General features: G+C 35.2%; 1 protein-coding gene across 1 annotated transcript in view; it reads left to right on the forward strand.

The window, feature by feature from the left end:
• LOC111086358 overlaps nucleotides 1–17,240 on the forward strand; it is a 69,356-nt gene extending 52,116 nt beyond the window's left edge. Inside the window, exon 6 of the mRNA XM_022388907.1 lies at nucleotides 17,180–17,240. The gene's annotated coding sequence lies outside the window, so the exon portion shown is untranslated. The remainder of the gene's footprint in view (nucleotides 1–17,179) is intronic.
• Nucleotides 17,241–19,588: the final 2,348 nt, after the last annotated feature.

Here is a 19,588-nt window from a genome sequence, read left to right on the forward strand (position 1 = left end):
ACAGTACTATTATATTTATATAGATTTTTGTTTCATAATAACCAATACCGCTCTTGGAACAATAATAAATAAAATAAAAAAAACTTTCTTTCAGAAAGTTATTTATATCTGTTTATAGTGAACACAAAGACTTTTAGTCTTTCAACATTCAGGCAACGAGCAGCAATTGATTACAATGTAAACTCTGGGTAAAACTGTTTTAACAAACGCCATATTAAGTAATTCTTTCTTAGTTGTACATATTTCCTAAATTAATTGTAATAAAGCCATATATTTTTACAATGCCACAAGGCAAGTTTAATGGTAAGCGGTACAGCGGTTTTAATGTAAAGATATATTATTTTTAGTGTATGTTATGGTAAGAGGCTTTACTCTACCTCTACCATAGCACTAGACTCGAGTGTTTCGTCACCACCACGCCCATCCCCAAATCATGTCTATACACGACTTTTACAAAGCTTGGCCTAGAGTGATTTAGTTCTATAAAAGTGTAATGACCTACGCATTGTTGTTGTTTTATTCTGTGAGATGTTTTTTTGTTTTGTATTGTATTGTTTTGTTTTTATGTTAACTGCATTAATAAAACATTTTATGATATATTTTGTTTATTTTGTATTTGGTTTGTTGTTGACTAACAAGACAACCTGTCCATTTAATTGTTTCATTCTGAATAAAGCTAGAATTCATATTTGTACGTATCGCCATCTGCCGATTTCGTCAAAACCACTTTTTATTTTTTTTTCAAAAATTCGTAGGCTTAATTGAGTTTAATTATCATACCATTTTAATTCTCGCTCTTAAAATATTTTAATTTGGGACTTAGATGCTGCAGCGACTGGGTGGGGGCAATGAGTCATATAATTGGACAAAATCTAAAGTTATATTGATATACGGCGTTAGCTTGGGAAGCAAAGACATTTCAGGGGCGGTGCTCCTGTCAGAGACCCTGATATGTTTGGTCTGTTGATGCTACTCTGGAGTCACGGCTTTCTGTTGTTGTTTTGCTTTCATACATATATAATTGAACGGATAGAAAAAACAGCAAAGAGAACCAGGGTATCATTCCATAAGTACCATCTCTGCATGTTAGCGTGGTGTCTGCAAGTTTTGTTAACACTTGTTTTTCACTGTTGTCTTGATGAGCTGAAATTTTGTTAGATATTCTTTTCTACTTGCCTCCCATGTGTCTGTTATCTTTTACTCATGTCTTTTATGTTGGCCTTGACTTACCCCACCCTACAATTTATCTTAGTTTTACCTAGAAATACACTTTTCTATTTAGATGTATTCATTCTGTTTTATTTCAGTAAACTTTTTAATGGTTATTTTTATTGCATGATAATCTACATGTTTCTTTTTTGTCATGGAAACCCTTCAATTTTTGTTGTTTAACAGATATATAGGGATGATTTTTAGCACTTCGTGTGAACGATTTTGACATAACAATTAAATAGAGAACAACACATTTAGATGACAATAATATGACAAAGTTGCAGGGTTTTAAATTGTAAGTATTTAAATAGGTAATGAGACAAGAAGGTTGCCACGTTTTTAGACCATAAGCATTCAGATGAGTAAGGAGACAATAAGGTTGCCACATTTTTAGACCATAAGCACTCAGATGAGTAAGGAGACAATAAGGTTGCCACATTTTTAGACCATAAGCACTCAGATAGGTAAGGAGAAAACAAGGTTGTCGCGTTTTTATACCATAAACATTCAGATAGATAAGGAAACAAGAAGGTTGTCGCGTTTTTAAACTATAAGTATTCAGGTAAGAAATGAGGCAAGAATGTTGTCATGTTTTTAGACTATAAACATTTCGATAGGTAAGGAGATAAGAAGGTTGACACGTTTTTTATCACGGTCTTAGATTGTTTGTTTTGTTTTGAATTTCGCGCAAAGCTACACGAGGGCTATCTGCGCTAGCCGTTCCTAATTTAGCAGTGTAAGACTAGAGGGAAGGCAGCTAGTCATCACCACCCACCGCCAACTCTTGGGCTACTCTTTTACCAACGAATAGTGGGATTTACCGCCACATTATAACGCCCCACGGCTGAAAGGGCGAGCATGTTTGGTGTAACGGGGATTCGAACCTGCAGATTGCGAGTCGAGCGCCCTAACCACCTGGCCATGCTGGGCGGCTATTTTGTGTAGACAATATTTGCAACAAAACCGTCTATTGGCCAAGCTGCTTACTTTCATATATTGATCAAAGAACATATTTGCTACAATGGGCGCCCGCAGGAAGGGGCAAGGGGGCTCACTTGACCCCTCCCCTGGATTTTCAAAAAGACAAAAAATTACTAGATATGTAAAATTATTATTCTATGTTATGGGAAAATCATAAGATATTTGTAATTACAGGGGGTATTAATAATGGTACGATAAGTATCTAAGTTCTTTTTATTTCTCGTTGACACAGTAATTTAGAAGATATTTTAATCGAATCATAGTTTTATATTTATTCAGCCCGAGCCAGAAAAATGGCGACTTCCAGTCTTCCATAGAGGAAAACTATTTCGATTTCATAATTTTTTTTTCAAACTTGAGCGACTTGACCCCCCATAATTTTTTTATGCGGGCGCCCATGCTACCTGTTGTATTATCTGGATTCTATTGTTCACAAGCATGCCTACTTCAAACGCTGTGATAGAGTTAAAATATAAGAAAAGAAAACCGGTGCCATACGTTATCAGAAAGAAATCAGCTTTCTCAGGCTTATTTATGCCTCGGGGATTTCTTACTCATTTGCATCAAGGATGAAAGAGGGGTTGAATTTCACTCCAGTTTGTATTTTTAAAAAAATTCAGAGGGCTACAAAAGGGTATAATTTTCAGCCTAAGAACACTATTGTCTTCATACGGTGTAGCTTATGGAGGTACAAAGTATACAAAAGGCCAATATGTTATGTTAAAAAAAGGAAATTATGATAGAATAATCTTTGGAAAAAGTTTACTAATATTAGTGAATGTCGATACAGTCTTTCTTTTACTTGATGCATGTGTGTGTGTTTTATAGCAAAGCCACATCAGGCTATCTGCTGTGTCCACCGAACCCCTGGTTTTAGCGTTGTAAGTTCGAAGACTTACCGCTGTCCCACCAGGGGGCCTACTTGATGCATACCAGTGGGTATAAAGTGCATAAATGTAGAAAGATTATTGGATTATTATCCATTGCTATTATTAATATTATTAATTTTTATTTCATTTCATAGGATCTCTGCATCTTGTGTTTGTCTCATTGTACTGTGACAGTTGAAATGTTAAACATCATGAAAAAATTACAATACATTCTGACCTGATGCTACTTTAAACTGTAGGTTTCTTTATCATGAAATGTATGTGTAACATTAAAATTAGTCTTGAAATCAGGAAACTGTAAACCTCAGTGATATACAAGGAATGGGTCAATTCCTACCCTGCACTAATTGCATTGCTGTTTGTAGTGACTAGTGTATACTTTATTGATAATGCTATGATGTATGTGCAGGTGTTCAATAAATTTTATTTTTGCAAGTTATTGGTTTTGTGGCCTGGGACATGCAATAAAAAAATTACACAGATATTTTTTGAAAGGTTAGAAATGTTTCTCAACTGTTTGTTAAATTCTTGGTTGACTCTCAAAAAACCACAGGACTGAAAGCTTCTAGAAATAATATTTATTAAAAGATCTGAACAGCTTGTCATGATGTGAGAAGCATCTTTCATATACCAAAATCAACAATAAGAAGCTGTACTGTGTTTAGCTAACCAAATGTCTGTGATATATTTCCTACATCAAGATTTGTTGCTATCGATATTTTTGCATTTATATCATTATTAACATTATGGCCTATTATGTTATTATATCATTATCAACATTATGACCTATTATGTCATTATATCATTATCAACATTATGATTTATTATATCATTATCAACATTATGCCTTTTTGGATATTTACAAAACTAATTCCTTTGTATTTAATCTTGATTCCCAAATGTGCACAATTTTGATAAAATTCGGCTAAGTGGTTGCTTGTTAGAAAAGAATAAAATGATTTATTTGCAATTCATAAAAACACAAATAAAGTCACTTGTGTATAAGGTTTTTGCACATTTTGATTTCACTTTATTGAATACCCATCAGTCGCTAAATAAACTAACATTTTTCAATTACAGTTATTTGACCAAGATCACTAAGTGAAAAAAAAACAAAAACAGAGCGATTTTCACACAATTAGATCGAAATGGCATATAGTAAAAAGAAGCCTATACTTCCTCACATGATATGTAACTCATAAATGACATTGTGTGACAGAGTTATATCCTCTTTAGGATCTAATTTTTATGTCATTGGTGTCAGGAGTCTTCTTGTTTAGTGCTGAACATTATACACTGAACATAAATGTAATAATTGTGATGGATGACATGAAGAATGTTCCATGGCCATGTAACTGTTGTCTGCCTCCTTTTATGTGAGTAATATACAGTATCCACAAGAAGCTGCTACTACCTTGTAATTCATCGAGAGGTAAGCTTAAATATTATACATTGCTGAACATTATACACTGAACATAAATGTAATAATTGTGATGGATGACATGAAGAATGTTCCATGGCCATGTAACTGTTGTCTGACTCATTTTATGCGAGTAACCTACAGTATCCACAAGAAGCTGCTACTACCTTGTAATTCATCGAGAGGTAAGCTTAAATATTCTTTGGTCTATATGGTGAAGTCATAGTTTATTTACAGTTACGTCAACGAAATTCTTGACACTATCATACAACAAGAGAGTTAATTTTAGTTATTCATAGGGTGCAATGATATCGTTATTTAGGCTACTGTTAACCTCTTTACTGACACTATCATACAACAAGAGAGTTAATTTTAGTTATTCATAGGGTGCAATAATATCGTTATTTAGGCTACTGTTAACCTCTTTACTGACACTACTACAATTAGTTATGGAACAAAAGTTGAAAGCGCCCTCTAAAGGCCACTACGATTAATAACTTTCATTTAAGATGTCACTATATTACTTTTTTACACTATTTCTGCTCTTAATGTCTTTTTTCTAAACACCGTGTATCTAGAAATATACTGGTTTTACTTCGAATTAAACATTAATTACACATGCTTATTTTAGATACAGAACCATGATAACATAACCAAAACAACACTGGTTCGAATTTGAGGGTGATCATTGCCAGGCTGGTGAATACAAGAGCTGTATTATTAGCATACCGAAAAAGTTGAACTGGGTATCTAGTGTTTGGCATGTCAGCAACATATAAGATATAAAGGAAAAGCCTTGAGTCATACCAGATTATAAGAAAAAGGGACGTAGAAACTGCTGCATTTCTGTATATGTGCTGTTTAATAAAGAACATGATTTTATTATTATAAGGTGTTATGTAAAGTACTTAACTCACTAGTGATAACACAAGATACTGTAGGTGTTTGTATATCTTGTGATTATACTATCACAATTAATTATTTCTTATTAATCGCCTGGCATGCGTGGTAGTTAGGACGCTACACTCGCGATCTGCCGGTCACGGGTTCGAATCCCATCATCGAACATGCCCGCCCTTTCAATCGTAGGGGCGTTATAGTTTGATGGTCAATTCCACTTTTCATGGATAAAAGAATAACCTAAGAGTTGGCAACTTTCCTTTTAGTCTATCACTTATAAATTATAGACGGCTAACGCACAGGTAAAAACGTAAAAACACGTATGTTAGACTTACAAGGAAAAGAAACTCCACTCAAAACGGTCCGTTTGTAATTCTTATTATTATTATTCTCTTGCCAGCCTACAACCGCTTGGTATATTGCACCCAAACCTTTTGTAGAATACTAAATAAGATACTTCAAAGGTATTGAAAAGTCGATTTGTTTCTTCCGTGTGTTACATAAGCTAAAAACATCATAATTTTATTGTAAACGATGGTATCATTATCTCTTGAAGTTAGCTTTTTGGCATTCCTTTACAAAGCTTGAGTACAGGGTGAAACAGGAATTACCAGCCAATAATAGATGAACACTAGATGACTAGATGAATGTAACATGTAGATACTCAATGATTTGTACACTATACAATCGGTGTCTTTAGGGAGCCAACCCCTATATTATGTATGAAGTGAAAGAGTAAAATAAATCAATACACATAATATTATATTGTATTACACACAGTCATAGAATAACTACCTTAAAAAACACGAACATGTATTTAAAGCGATGTTTTAAACGAATATGTTTTAATAGGCTGCTTTTTATTGCTAAAATTTTATACGTGCTTAGTGAGGGTTGTGTCTTAGTTTACCCATATATTTGCCCATTGCTATGCATTATATATAGAGAGAGCTTAATTACACAAAAACTATATGTGCTCACTATATTCTCAAATTAATCTCCATGACAATCTCCAGCTGCAGCTTAACATTTCAAATCTCGAACTAATGTAGTCAAATAGTCAATAACTACAGTAAATCATCATGACCCATAACAGCTAGCTACTAGCTATGTTTATTATCATTGCAATGTATACAATTAGCCATTATACCAAGTAATCCTTTGCCAATAGTTGAGCGTAAAAAAGGCAGCAAATAAGATAAATAAAAAATATTATCTTGTATGTTTGGATACAAGCAATCGAGCCAATAAAGACTAACTTCATGTTAAAGTAATTGGGCTAGTATTATATTCATCATATAACTTATATTCTGACTTATGTTCATCATATAAAATGGGTGGTAATTAGGCTGGTTTATTGCACATTATTGAATTACTAGCTGGAGTACCCGTCCCCTGGACAAAAGTAATGTAAAATCATGATTTAATGATATATTGTCTTAGGACATGAAAAGTTGCTTCACTTATATGTAATTATAAAAAAAACGCAAAAATGCCCATAAAAACTCAAAAACATAAAATGTGAAACTGCACTTTTCTGTGTATCTCCGTATGGACCCAAAAAACCTTCATTCTAAATTTGGCGAAGATCCATCAACAGTGGGCAAAGTAGTGGTAAAAAACGCCCATAAAAACCGCAAAATGCAAAACTGAAAATTTGTCTGTACCCCTCGCATGGACCTAATGAACCTCCATACCAATTTGGGTGAAGATCCATCTACACACTTCGAAGTAGTTACATGGACATACAACAGATAACAGGCAGTACTGTTATATATAGAAAGAGATACAAGTAGTATAATTTAGTTTTAGTTTCCTATTTTTGTTATTATCCTTGTTTAACCTTGATCTTATGGGTGGAGGTTGGAAGGTTATGATGCTTGTATTATAGATTATCCATAGTTACGTAATACTATTTCAATATTTATATTCCTCCAAATTTATACTTTTTTCAGCTACTTTGTAAGTGGGATAATTTTTTGCTTGTGGTCTGTGCGAGTTGAATGCATTTATGATTGATTATATTATAATATTTTCAACACTGATTTAGGTATTGATATGTTAATAGTTATTCCTTTTTTTCACATATGCCGTCTATAATGAGACAGCCAATAATCGTCATCAACTGGTTTTTCACATATGCCGTCTATAATGAGACAACCAATAATCGTCATCTACTGGTTTTTCATATATGTCGTCTATAATGAGACAGCCAAAAATCGTCATCTACTGGTTTTTCATTAATGTCTTGTATAATGAGACAGCCAATAATCGTCATCAATTGGTTTTTCACATATGTCGTCTATGATAAGACACCCAACAATCGTCATGTACTGATCAGACTGTAAGCCTAAAAGTTACCCTTATATTTTTTTATGCAATCGTAAAATACCAAACAGAACTGTAAGACGTGTATGCTTACTGCCAAGGTTACATCTGATAAGTTCAAACGGGTGGTCTGCACACAATAAAAGAACAAGAAAACTAAGTATAACATTGAAAATATATATAAGAACTTTTCTTTTAGATCTGGTTTCAAACATATAACAGACTCAGATGTTATATTCACAGAAGCACGAACTCAAAAGTAAACATATGAGCAGTCACCATATTATTTAGCTATACCCATGGCTCCTTGTTTGATCAGAGAGAGAGGCTGAAAAGAGTCTTAAGCCTTTAATCTGTCACGTGATTGGCTAAGGAACAACTTAAGGACTGTGGGACGTTGCGAAAGAACCAAGAAAGGAGAATTAAATAATATAACTTTTACACTGGTAAACTCTGAAAAAGGTCTCTAAGAAACTAAGCTTGCAGAAAAATTTTCAACAAATGTATAAACAAACGTCAAAGTATAAATTTGTAGAGGTTCAAACGACGGTCGAAAGTTAACGGTAGGGTTAGAAAACGTTACAATTTTTTATGTTGGTCACAAGAGGCGTCGCTAGGTGCTTAAAAGATTCGGAGCTCTGGCCAATAGGCACGGGAATTTTCAGCGTTTCAGTATGATATCGATCATGGTTTTTTGTTATGATACCAACTGGGAACTCGGCGTATTGACAAATAGAATCGGAGCACGGGTTCATGTGTCAGTGCCTAGCGACTCCTCTGGTTGGTCACTTTTTTCGCTCGCATGAAAGGTAAAAATATACAACGCATTCACAACTATTTAGTGTTATGAAATAACTATAAATCTTTTTAATAATAGTAATTTGAAAGAGAAAAACTTATTCCTGTGTTATGATGCTCATCAAATATCAAGTTATAATTATTTTTTGATAATTTAAAACAGAAGCATTCGGTATTGCTTATAACAAGCTCCCACCCACGGTTGTAACAAAGCAAAGAATCAAGACTTGTTCACTACACTGGTTCACCAGAGACATATTTAGTGTAAAGATATAGAACATGGCTTTTCTTTGTTTGTTTCATTCTTTGTTGTTAAGCGCAAAGCTTCACAATTGGCTATCCGTGCTGTGCCATATTGAAAACCGATTTTTAGCATTATAAGCCCTCTAACTTACCACTGAGCCAGCGGAGAAAGGGGTACAAGGATCAGTAACGAAAACAGATGGATTGTCCTGACGTTTCACTCTGATACCACAAACTATGTACACTTGACATAATGTTCAGTGTTGTTCAGTTCTTACACTCTTGGGCTTTAGCGTTATAAGCCCTCAAACTTACCGCTGAGCCACCGGAGAAAGGGGACACAAGGATCGCTAAGAGAAACAGATGAATTGTCATGACGTTTCACTTTGATACCACAAACTATGTAGGCCTAACGTGGACTAGTATTTAGCGTGCCGGATTACGGATCTGCAAGTCTAGTATTCGCGTCTCGTCACCTCCAAAAGCAAAAAAATAAAAAATCGTGCTCCGTACTTCGAAGCCGTGGGGGCGTTATAAGAGAGACGGGTCATTCCCGCTATTTAGTCAGAAAATAATAGTCCAGGAGCTCGCGGAGGGTGCTACTGACTATCTGCCTTCCTTTTGTCTTTCGGCCCGGCATGGCCAGGTGGTTAGGGCGCTCGACTCGCAATCTGAGGGTCGCGGGTTCGAATCCCCCTCACACCAAACATGGTCGCCTTTTCAGCCATGAGGGCGTTATAATGTGACGGTCAATCCCACTATTCGTTGGTAAAAGAGTAGCCCAAGAGTTGGCGGTGGTGACTAGCTGCCTTCTCTCTAGTCTTACACTGCTAAATTAGGGACGGCTAGTGCAGATAGCCCTCGTGTAGCTTTGCGCGAAATCTATAACAAACAAACAAACCTTTTGTCTACCAATTCAATATTAAAGACGGCTAGCACAGACAGCCCAGGAGTAGCTTTGCGCAAATATCTGAAAACAATCTTAGACTCTGTAAAATGTTGACCTTTTTTTTAACACTACCTTGTTAGTGAAGATCCTAACTGAGCGAGTCTTCACCGTTGAAGTGGACTTATGGCCAAAACATCAACATTTGCCAGAATTACATTACAAAACAATCAGTTAAGTCCCACAGTCATATTTTTTTTAGCATGCCCTGAAATCCATTCCTGTGGTTACGCAAAAGATTGCGTGCACTCTCTATGGAGAAATGTGATTTGAATAAAAGTGATACTTTTCTACATACCAGACAGGAAAGCCTAATTTAATAGAAAACAAATCTCATTAGACATTGAGTGATAGGCCAAGTGAGTTTCACTGATCACGCATCAGAAGTTTTATATTTAGAGGAAAACGGTTATATTTATTCTTCTATTATTAAGGAACGTTTCCTAAAGTCTTGAATTTACCTAGAAAAGCTTGGCCTGTTTGTAAATCATTTTATTGAAATGCAATGTTGTTACTTTAATTAAAGATGTTCTTAGACAGAATATACCACAAGAATAACAAAACAAAAACTAGTTTGGTTTGTATGATGACTTGCTTCTGAAAAGAGAAATAACTTTATAAAATTTTTTTTCCAGCTTGTGATAGATCAGAGCTTGATTATTTATTATTGTGGGTCAGCGGTAAGGTTTGGAATTTATAACACTAAGATTCGGGGTTCGATTCCCCGCGGTAGACACAGCAGATAGCCCAACGTAAAATATAGTGTAAATAAACAGCTATGATAAGTTAAAATAACATTACTGTGTTTTCTTTGATATATTTGAAAAATTTAATGCATACAATTCAATAGTGTTTTTATTGTTTTAACAGGCCCCTCACGAGCCAGTAGGGGACATTTTTTGTCGAAAAAAAAAAACAATCTGCCCAATCCGGTTTTTCTTAATTTGAACTGAAATTATTTGGACATTCTTATTGGCTAAAAAGAAGGCACTTCTCTCCACTGCGAAAAGTGATGTGAAGTGGTAAGGTGACTGAAATCTGTCAGCGCATCACGAGCTTAATGGCCAAGCACAAGAAGCATGGAAGTCTCCAAATGACATGCAGAGGTATTCAGGAACCGTTTAGAACCACCTTGGTAGATATTGTGCAGCAAGCCGAATACAATATTATGCCTATAGCTGCTTTCAAAGTGTTCTTGTCTGCTCATCCTACTGCTGACTATCGTGATGCTTCGACCTTCCCTACTGAATCGCAGGTGAAATCGTTCGTATATCAGTTGAAAATAAACATAAAAAGGTGATAGCGGAAGCATAAAAGGTTGGCAATTGCTTAATTAATGATGCTGGAAATGTGGCTTTATTGATGTATACTCAATTTACTTCCAGCGAGTAGACCTTAGTACTAGCTAGGATGGAGACTGGAGGATGCTGTATTTCACTTAAAAATTTATCAATGAACAAACGAAAACTTGTCTCGAAGATGTCTCGAGAAGATACGCCCAAAACCATCCTCTTTGGGAGTTTCCGGGTTGAACTTACTTTTAATATTCAACAAATTGTAGTGTAAAGACACCACTTGGCTCCTAAGGGACGCATTAATTCTAAGTCTTTATAAGTCGTAGTTATAAGGAAATTAGACAGGGCACAAATCCCAGGAAATATTTGGAAAACTCAAAATTGGTAAGCTTCCCCTTCATTACGAAGTTCTATCGCAAGTATTAAAGTTAATCACTACTTCTAGATAATAAATAATACAGTCTTTCATTGCTTATTCCACACACGTCCTTGTACTTTCCATCAACATGCCCAGGTACCAACATTCGATTTAATAAGGAGAAAGAAACAGCTTTTATCAAATGCTATTGTTCAAGTAGAGAACATGTAACATAGTTATAAACAATGGTTTGGCTTTGAAGTTCGCGCAAAATTAGACGAGGGCTATTTGCGCTACTCGTCCCTAATTTAGCAGTGAAATATTATAGGGAATGCAACTAGTCATCACCAACCACCGCCAACTCTTTGGCGACTTTTTTACCAATGAATAGTGGGACTGATTGTTTGTGGAACAAGGATTCGAACCCGGCACCCGCAGATTGAAAAAACAATGTAAAGAAACTAAAATAGACTTTCTGACCTAGGATGATGTAGATCACGTTGAAACATGTACTTGTAGAGATTTTAAAGTGGATGCCGTACGGCTTCAATAAAAGTTTTTATTGTGTAAATATAAAACGTTGTTTTTAACTAATTATTTATTATAATTCTAGCCAAAAAAAAATAGTTCTAGAATATTCAAGCTGTAATCTCACAAAGTTTTTGGATTTGTTCTTCTACACAAGAGAAAAAGTTTAGTCTGGCTACTTTTTTGTTTTAATATCTAGCTCAAATATGTTATAATGGTTATCTTTCAATGATGTGAAATGTAAGGGCAAACCTTACTCACTAGCAAAGTTGTAGCTTGTTTGAATGTTAACAAGTTTAATCGTATTGTCGGAAATGGTAAAATACTTTGGAACGCATTCCGCTTCACCAGACCTTTCTCCACTGCTTATTTATTCTTATAAGAGAAATAAGATTGCAACGCTATATAAGGATGATTATTTAAAGAAAGATTAAGATACCTCAAGTGACTTCTAAACTTGTGAAACTGTGTAATGATCCTGTTGATGAAAGATAAGTTAAATTGTAAAGATATCTATTTCAGTCGAAGATAGTTTGGTTGAAGTTCGCGCAAAGCTACACGAGGGCTATTTGCGCTAGTCGTCCCTAATTTAGCAGTGAAAGACTGGAGGGAAGGCAGCTAGTCATCATCACCAACCACCGCCAACTCTTGGGCTACTCTTTTACCAATGAATAGTGGGACTGATTGTCACTTTATAACGCCCACATGGCTGAAAGATCGATCATGTTTGGTGTGACGGGGATTCGAACTCGTGACCCTCAGATTGCGAGTCGAGTGCCCTAACCACCTGGCCACTGTTACCTAGTGAACAAATCATCTGTATTATTAATGTCAACGCTACACGTTATTGGTAAAATAAGTTAAATTCTATAAAATATATACATTATTTTTTCCGTCGCTAACAACAACTTAAGTCCTAATAAACATAATGGGAGTTTCCAGAATATAACTATAATTAGAAACTACTTACAAATTTGTGTTAAGACTCGCATATCAAAGATCCTTAAAATCGTGTTCCTTTTTTGTTGTTGTTGTTGTTGTTATTGTTCCAAAGTAAGAGTGAAAACAATAATATGTGTAGTATTGTCCCTGAACTACCAAACACGGATAGTGAGCGTTTTTATAGGATAATGGCTGGCAGTTGTCATGGGAACTCTTCCAACATCCGTTAGAAATCAATATATGAAAATAAAACCTATACCTTTTACTCTTTGGTGCGCGAATTTATATATATATACTTTAATTACAACTCTTGCTCAATATTGAGTATTTTGGCTTTATGGCATGTATAATATACATCATAACACTTGTATAATATACATCATAACACTTGTATAATATACATCATAACACTTGTATAATATACATCATAACACATCTATCTTTCTTGATTTTATTTAATTATGCATATTTCTTTTCAATAGTTTATCTCAGGTTACAAGTTCAGTTGAAATGTCCATGCAGTTTTGATCATTTTCAAAAATGGCGTTAGGGTTTATCATCTCTGTGCCACATGAAAAACATGGCAATTTCTAGCTATACTCTAAGCTTTCAATATTGGTGATCACTTACGCGTTAGAATTAGCTGTATCTGATTTAATATAAAACCGGATCCAATAATTGAAGACCTGAATTAAAGTGTTACTGGAATACTTATTTATCTTTTAAACATCTACTAAACAATCAACCTCCAGGTGGCTCAGCCAGAAGTCTGAGGGTTTATCACGCCAAAAATCAGTTTCAATTCCCGTGGTCAGAGCACAGGTAGCCATTGTGTAATTCTTTGCCCTTAACAACAAACAAACAAAAAACTAAAAAACTTAGGGTATTGAAACGATGACTAAATAACTCAGTATTTTTCTCTACATTATCAGTTTAAATAATATGATAAAAAAAGGAAACACATATGCACTATACTAAGACGTATCATTACGTCATAAATAGAGCGTTGCGAATATCATTAAAGCGCGCTTAACTCCTTAATCTATTTTTTTTCACTTTCTTTCTCAGAAAATACAACTTTTATGATGTTTTGTTGTTTCCTTTTTTCTTGAATAAGTTTGTGTTAAAATTCAAGTTGGAATTGTGAAGCTATGAAAAGCAGTGTTTGAAAGGCAGAATATACAATCATAACCATTCAAAGTATCTTGACCTTAGGCACACAACTATATAGCTAACTATTTCTAGAGACTTTGTTTGGTTGATTTAGAATATCATGAGATGTGTTTGATTCGTACTGAAGTTATTTTTATATAAACATTTGATAGTTTTCATTTACTAAAAAAGAAATCTGCCATCTTAAGCATTGTTGAACGTAGCTTAGCGGTTAGTGTGCCCAGGCTGCGGATCAAAAAGTTCAAGGTTCGAGCCGCGATATGTTGTTCATCATGTTCCACACTTTTAACCGAAGGAGTGTTATAGCTGTAAAAGCCAGTCCTGCTATTCGACTAGAGTGACCGTGTAAGAGGCGAGTGTTGGTGACTGTTTATCCTCCCTCTGGTTTTAAGTTAGTGACGATTATGGCTGAATCTTGGAGTTTCTAACGTTGAGACTCAGCCCGTAATCCACATAATGTGCCGTTCTGGTTGATAATGCTAATACCACCATATCTTCAACAACAACAAAAAAAGGAATGCTGTTTTATTCAGTACGTTATTTTATTTTTTATATATGTTTCCTTGTTTTTTTATCACACTAGCAGAGAAGTAAACGCCTCTATAAAGAACACTGAACATCCCAACAAGAACCTGACTCAGATACAAATAGTATACTGGCAAATTACTTTTAACCTAAAAAAAGTATAAGCCGGGCGTGGCTTAGTAGTTAACGTGCCCGAACCGTAAATCCTCAGATTCACAAACAAACCCAAGACTAACCTAAAAAATGGTACACACTTAGATGTTGTATTAATCTTTATAGCATCATTTTTGTAACTCTCTGCTCAGCAACACCAGAATAAATTAATTATGAGGGGGTTTATCAAACAGTGTTACTAATGTGTTTTGTTTTCTCTGTTTAACGATTCGTGTATAGATTATCTGATTCATATAAATTTCTTGTTTCACATACGTGAAACCTGTAAGGATGCTTTAGGTTATAATAAGTACTAATGCTATGATTATTTTATCCAAATTCTCGTTACCTTCAAAAAAATATTTGCTTGCTTATTGAAAAGAGCTTACTTGCTCATTAACTGTGCAAAACAACTTATAGTATTACGTATTAATTATGTAATAATCTAAGATTTAAAAAAAGAGCATATTTTGGCAGCTTTTCTAATGCAATAATTAGTTTCTCGGTATTTAGACTTCAACCCCCTTACAACATATATAAGGTACTTCACATTATATTACACTATTTAGCTTTACGTTGTCAGCTATTACATTCCAGCACCACAAAGCGGAGCCTGGCATGGCTTGGTGATTAGGGCACTCAACTCGCAATCTGCGTGTTGCAGGTTCGAATCTTATCACTGAACATGCTCACCATTTCAGTCGTTTGAGTGTTATAATGTAACGACCAATCCCACTATTTTATTAGAGTAATCCAAATGTTGGCGGTGGGTAGTGTTGACTAGCAAGTCGCCTATCACTTCTAAATTAGGGACGGCTTATGCAGATAGCCATCGAGTAACTTTGCGTGAAATTAAACTAAACAAACAAACAATACAACAAATAATATGTTTCCAGTTTCAATATAACTGAGTGATGGGCAGCAAGAGCTGCTATTGTGTTATCAACAGTGTTTAGGAAGAGTCTTAAAAGACTGAAAGACTTGATGTATGAATATCGTGACGTTTGGTAGCTCTGGATGAGAGTGTTTGGATCGTTTGTGATGTTTGGTGAGAGTGTTTAAGTATAAATCGCAGTTAATATATATAACTCAGGATATCTCGGAGACCTCATGTGTGATTTTGCTTTCATCAGTGATGAATTACAAAATTAATAAAAATGTTATACACTTATTCACGTGCTCATCATTGAAGATTAGAAGGTGCTGTAATTTTTCAATTCCTTCATTTGGTCAACAGGGAGTCTCCCGGTGGGACAGCGGTAAGACTTACAACGCTAAAATCCGGAGTTCGATTCCCCGCGATGGACACAGCAGATAGCCCATTGTGTGGCTTTGCTCTAAGACAAACAAACCAAGTCAACATGGAAATTAAACAACACGATGACATCACTATGTCTTGTACCTGAATCTGTGTGAACAATTATATGGGTATTTCATTATTCAGGAATTCACTAATAATTTACTGCCAAGACCTATTTACTATACTTTAACTTACTGATTTCTCGTCGAGGTTATCTGAGTTTGCCGTTCTTTATTTAGAAGCGGTAGACAAGAGGGAAGACAGGTAGTTAACGTCACCCATTGCAAACTATTGGGCTACTCTTGTTAGATCTCATGTTATAAGAGTGAAAGTTATTCCTTACGTGGGCCGTAGGGTGCTGCTAATTGGGTGCATTCTCTACGTTCAGTAGTTTAAAATCAGAGGCCTTAGCTGATAGCCCTAGAATTTTGCCACAAATATAAACTATAATTGCCTACCAGTGGCACAGCAGTGAGTCTGAAGGTTTGTAACTATAAAAACCGGTTTCAATACCCGTGGTGGGCATAGCACAGATAGCCCATTCTGTAGCTTTGCGGATAACAACAACAAACAAATACAGTTGACTTGGTTTATATCAACTACTAGAAACCGAATGCTAATGATTAATTATTTAATAAGTAAGTGTTAAATACGAATAATACGTTATGTATTTAGGTATTGGAAACCCATTTTTATCCGTTACTGTGATATATATTGTTATTACATTAACATCTTTCCCATTAACTACAATCTAAACATTATTTCTTAGTTACTATAAACACAATAGCTAGTAACAACCTTCAATTGTTCATCACATCAAGGGGAATTTGTTTAAACCATAGCTGTTTCTTGCCAATACTTTAACGAGGTATAATGTATTGCAAGAGATCGCACTAATCATTATGAAGTTAAATTTGCCTCAACACGCACACACAAAAAAAAAGGTTGCACATTTAACATTACTCAATGCTCTTCCAAAATTATAAATATAAAATCATTGCAAGAGATCGCTTTAATCATGGTGAATTAAAACGTGCCTAATCACACACACACACACACACACTAAACGTTGCACATTAAATATTACCCCATATTTTTAGATAATGTCATTACTTTACTAACTCTATATGCTATAAATAAAAGCTTTCATATGTTATTTTTCATTTTGAACGAATGTCAATACTTAGTGAAACACAAGACCGGGATTTCATCTGCTGTCGATAGACTCAAATACACTCGGCATGAAATGTTTTTGATAAATCCGGGCGACTACTGGCAAGTGTCCAAACTAGAAACCCAAGTCCGAGATTTGATCTGACTACGAGATAACAGGTGAGCTTCTTCTTGTCTCAACTTTCATTAAAAGCTGACATAAAAGTTTTACTACAGTGATCCTTCTTCGATCGTGTACTTCTACTCTATCTTCGGGCAGCGTGACGATTTACAATATTGAATTACGTGACCGCCATTTCAAAATGTTTATTAGCTGTGACAATTTATCAACCATCTTATGCTTTCTATTTAATGGGACGTGTATATATAAAATAAGAAAACAATGGACGACCACGATCTTACCGTTTAAATTATTGAATTCTAGATATTTATGGATGGCGTTTTAGTAGTTAATACCTGTTTTATAGCATATTATGTCTTGCTTATATTCTGGATTTTCGCTGTATGTTCCAGTTATAAATTTTTTAAATTGTTTATTCAAAATGGGCATGACAGGTTTCTATTCTAGGTCATGACTGATAACAATAAATAGCCTACTAGCTAGCGTTCCGGACTGTCGATCACAAGGCCTCAAATTATGCCGCTTGTATACGCTCAGCACTTTGGGCGTTATAAGTGTAACAGTTCAAAATTAGGACTGGCTATGCCTAACTATTTGAGTGGTCCTTTAATTAGTGTGTCACATATGATACTGCATAGGTTGAAGTTATTCCACTGTTTGTGTATCATCTTGTGCCTTATATAGTTTCTGTTGGCCACAATTTACTATATACTATGTATGTGTAGCATTTAGTTTAGATTTTTTTTATTGCTACTGTTCGTCATTTTTACTATACTAATTAGCTGTAATGGCTGATTTAGCGAGTGGGTCGATTTTTATCGTTATTTAATGTCATGACTTACTCTGCCGGTTGCTTTCTGTTGTTATTGTTGGTTGTTACTAATGGATTATATTACTTACATGGTTATTACTTAATGTACTGAGTGCTTGCAGTAGCTGGCTTAGCATAAAGATCCTCTTATATTATCAGTCATTTATCTTCAGACTAATTACTTCAGGTATCTGATATAGCTTGGAGATTTTGTATGTCATTATCATAGATCATTTTTAACATATCCTTTACTCATGTACTTCAAATGCTTTAAACTGTTTATTTTCTTTGTTGAACTTTGCAAAAAGCTATTCAAGGGCTATCTGCGCTAGCCGTCCCTAATTTCGAAGTGATAGACTACAGGAAAAGCAGCTAATCAACATTTCCCCCGCCAACTGTTTACCAACAAGTAACGGGATTAACCGTCATATTATAAAGCCCCCTACGGCAAAAAAGAGAGAGAATATTATAAAATAGAAAAAACAAACTGCTGGTTTTATGTGTCCTTCTCCATATTCTGGTTTTATGTGTCCTTCTCCATATTCTGGTTTTATGTGTCCTTCTCCATATTCTGGTTTTATGTGTCCTTCTCCATATTCTGGTTTTATGTGTCCTTCTCCATATTGTACCTGATGGATGCATCTTTTTTAAAAAAAAGTTCAAATCAAAACGTCACCAAGTGGATGTGTTTGTGTGTGTTTTTCTTGTATCAACGCCACATCAGGCTATCTGCTGTGTCCACCGAGGGGAATCGAACTCCTCAATTTAACAGTGTAAATCCGAAGACTTACTGCCGTCCCACCCGGGGGCACACCAGGTCGGACAGCGTTAAGCTTACGGACTTTCAACACTAAAATCCAAGGTTCAGTTCCCCGCGATTGTACATAGCAGATAGCTCAAGGTGGCTTTGCTTTAAAACAAACAAATCGAATCAAATGCTCTGAAATAAAGATCACGCAACGATATTTCATAGATATCATAAGAAAGGATCTTAAGTTTGCTGTTTCGTGATTATTTTAGATCAGTTGTTATTGTGGATCTTCAGAATATCTCAACTTTAGTCTGCACGTGTCCTGCTCCCACACACACACCTTCCCCAGCGATACAGCTCTAAGTCTGCGAAATTACAACGCTAAAAACCGGGTTTCGATCGCAGTGGTGGGCACAGCACAGTAAGCCCATTGTGTAGCTTTGTGCTTAACTACAAACAAATCTATACTTGTCACTTAATGTTTCTGTTTCCTATAACGGAACGACCCGTAGTTAAAGGAACTGATTATAATTAAACGATGATGAATTCTGTAAACTTTTTGTAGAATCCATTCTAACTCTCACTGTGTGGCGCTCTGTACTTCAGTGTGAGCTATTAGCGACAGGTCTTCGGATAACCGCGAACATTACTTTCATCTCTCAAAATGGAAAATAAAGATCTCAAGAAATCCTCGTTGTAACAGGAGACTGCCTGTGATCGAAATAAAACTATAAACAAAA

This window comes from Limulus polyphemus, unplaced genomic scaffold, assembly GCF_000517525.1.
Source record: "Limulus polyphemus unplaced genomic scaffold, Limulus_polyphemus-2.1.2 Scaffold1040, whole genome shotgun sequence".
Lineage (NCBI taxonomy): Eukaryota > Metazoa > Arthropoda > Merostomata > Xiphosura > Limulidae > Limulus > Limulus polyphemus.